Here is a 3,453-nt window from a genome sequence, read left to right on the forward strand (position 1 = left end):
GCCAAATTTCGTGATCTCTAATCTACATCGAAAAGAGATATTCGTCGCAAAATCTGCGATGAATGTTTTGTTCATCGCAAAATTCATTACAAATTTACGATGAAAAAGAATTCGTCGTGAAATTTCATGATATCAATATGTAATGAAAAGGGATTTTCATTACAAAATTTGCAATGAATATTGTTTTCATTGCATAATTCATTGTTAAATTGCGACGAAAAAGAATTCATTGTGAAATTTTTATGATCCCAAATCTTATTTGTTTCAAACCTACAATGAATTTACATTATTTTGTCCCAAAATTTAGGGGCATCTAATTTGTTCCGAAAATTTTTCATCACAAATTAATTTTGTGATGAATTTTTTTTAAGTTATCGTAAATTTTGTCACAAAATTATTATTTTGTATAGTGTATGAACCACTTGTTCACTAGTTTGTTTTGATCTAATCAGTATTCGACCCATCTAGAGATGATCCTTTTCCAGTTCCGACTATAAATCTTGACCGAGTCCATTTTATGGCTACTATTCGGATCTAAGAAGATTCCGTATTTTTATAATCATAGAAATCCGAATAATAAAATTGTTTTTCTTCATAACATTTTGATCAATATGGTTGTGATTATAATAAGATGTTGCCATTTATGTTAACTTTGTATGTTAATTTTTCCCATTTTAATGTTTGATAAAAGAAAGATAAATAAGGTTTAAGTTAGTCTTCTCTTAGTAACAATTAAGGATGAACATTCAGTAATAATTTAAACCGCCCGAATCAAATTGGTTAAAATCAAACTAACTATTTTTTTTCCCAACCAAATCCACCAATTTTACTATTAATACTAAATAAATTTAACTAATAAAAAAATAAATTTGATTAAAAAATAAATTAATCAATTTTTAATAAAAATATTAAACCTTTTAATAAAAATTTAATCAATTTAATAAAACATTTAAAAAATCTTATATTTTTATTATTTAATAAAAAATTAATTTAATCAATTTTCAAAATTCATAATCAAAATTTTGCTCACCCTAATAGCTAGGGATGCAATGGGTCGGGTATAAACCCGACCTCATATTAAACTCATCCTATTTGGGGCGGATTTAAACATGGTCAAAAGGGTTATGGGGTGGGTGTAAATCCATTGATCGAGTTTAGAAGGGGATTTGAGGTATAAATCTTGAACCCGCCGAGTTTTAAGCAGGATCGGGGCATGGCGGGTTTGGTCTGAGTTCGGGTCTATTTTTTTCTGATGGGTGAGTTCTAGGATTGGCTAAATCCGATTTAAACCCGCCCCATTACCATCCCTACTAATAGCTGTGATGATGGAGGGTGATGAGATCACTATAAACTAATTAGACCAATTTATTGTATTGAAGTTGATTTAGCGCTAGATTCTTAAGTTGGATATGTCTTGAGAAGTTGTTATTGTTATTGGTGCATGGAGCACCATATAATATAACCTAAGATTTGATATTGACCCACGTTCAAAATTAAGTTATATTGTGATCTAACAAAGTTACTCAAATGTGTGATGTGTATAGATTATATACACTTTTATACATATTTTGACGCAAATTCACATACTTTACGCATGCTTTATCTATACATTTTTATACCCCTTGTCATTTTTAGCATAATTACTCTTCTTTGTTTGGAGATCTGCTCTTTGTGCATTTTATGTTGACAGGAGTCAAATTCGAAGAGAAAATGATGTTCGTGGTCGATTCAAACAGCAAATGAAGGTAAATGACACTAGCCGTGTGACCCTACACGACCGTGTCAAAGGAGCAAGGAGGAGGATGACTTTGGCCGTGTGAAGTCACACGACTGTATGGCTTCACCAGAGAAGGAGCAAGGCACGACCGTGTGAACCCACACGGTCATGTCACCCCACCAACAACAGCCAGAGCATGGCTGTGTGGATCCACACGGTCGTGCAAAATTTCCAGAGAGCAAGAAGACCTGGCTATGTGACCCACACAACCATGTGGCCAAGCATAAGAGAAGAAGAGCACGACCGTGTGAATCCACAAGACCATGTAGCTCATTCAAAGGCAAAGCAGATCACAGCCGTGTGAACCCACACGACCATGTCATCCTGGCCGAGACCAAGAAGAAGGAGGCCATATGGAGGCCACATGGTCATGCCACGGGCCATGTGGTGCTTGTGCCCTACTCTATAAAAGGGGGTTTCTTCCCCTTTCTATGTGAGGAAGGCTCTCCCTTTGGGGAGATCCATCTTGGTATCGATCCTTGCCTTCTTCGACCTTCTTCCGATTATCCGAGGCCATCTCCATCTCTGCAACAACTCCGGAAGCTCAGGATCCAAAGATCACTCAACGCCATTGGATAAGTATTTCTTTTCTCTTATCTTCAATTTGGGATTTGAATGCTTGTGATCTTTATGTCTTTGGATCTCTATCTTAGTACCATGGAGTAGATCATTTATTCTAGGATTAAGGGAGTAGTTGTGGTGTGATTTGATGTATGAACTCATGGATATGCAAAATTCCTATCTAAATGATGTTAGCATATTTTGTATCTATTTGATCTTATGTGAATTCAAGTATTTGGACTCAATTATCATGTTTTATTGAATGTTTGTGTGTGCTTGTGGATCTCGTAGAGGGATACCCTAGATCGTATGACCGAGGGATGATAGTGATAGGCAGATCCTACTAACGGACGTTTAGGGTGTCATCTTAAAAGGTGAAGTAGGTCTCCACAAGGAAGTGAGAAGGTCTAGCATCACCAGACCACCTATTGACTCAATTCTTTGATAATTCAGTCCAACTTGGGAGTAATGTGAGCAACAATTTATGGACAAATTCTATCCTCCTAGCAAAACTGCTCATATGAGAAATTTGATAGCAAGCTTCAGATAGTCAGACTTTGAATCACTATTTGAAGAATGGGATAGATTTAATAATATGATTAGATAATGCCCACATCATGGATTTGAAAAATGGTTAGTACTACATACATTTTATAACAACATCAACTACCACATAAAAGTGTCTCTAGACTCTACAGTTGGAGGGACGCTAATGAACAAAAGTCTAGATAAGGCCGAGGACATCATTGAAAGTATAATTCAGAACCACCATCAGTGGGCATCCGAAAGATGTGGAGGCTCTTCATATGTAAACCCAATTAAAGTATCATAAAAATTTAATATAGATGTAATTACATTAATGTCTATAAATCTGGATGCTCTAACAAAAAAGCTGGAGAATATGAGAACAAACACAAGCACGGTCAATGTTATAGTATGTGTATGCAAAACTTGTGGGAGCATAGACCACGCTTAAGACACATACCCATTGGAAGCCATCTCTACACAAATTGATCAACTTGAGGAGTGTGATGCTATAGTGAGTTACAACCAAAGACAAAATGCCATCTCCAACACATATAACTTCGGGTGGAAGAATCATCCAAATTTTTCTT

At 35.7% G+C, this 3,453-nt stretch overlaps 1 non-coding gene across 1 annotated transcript; it reads right to left on the reverse strand.

The window, feature by feature from the left end:
- Positions 1–2,855: 2,855 nt before the first annotated feature.
- LOC122022082 lies at positions 2,856–2,962 on the reverse strand. Its single transcript, XR_006122825.1, has one exon. It is a non-coding gene; the product is annotated as a small nucleolar RNA R71 (small nucleolar RNA).
- Positions 2,963–3,453: the final 491 nt, after the last annotated feature.

This window comes from Zingiber officinale, chromosome 9A, assembly GCF_018446385.1.
Source record: "Zingiber officinale cultivar Zhangliang chromosome 9A, Zo_v1.1, whole genome shotgun sequence".
Classification (NCBI taxonomy): domain Eukaryota; kingdom Viridiplantae; phylum Streptophyta; class Magnoliopsida; order Zingiberales; family Zingiberaceae; genus Zingiber; species Zingiber officinale.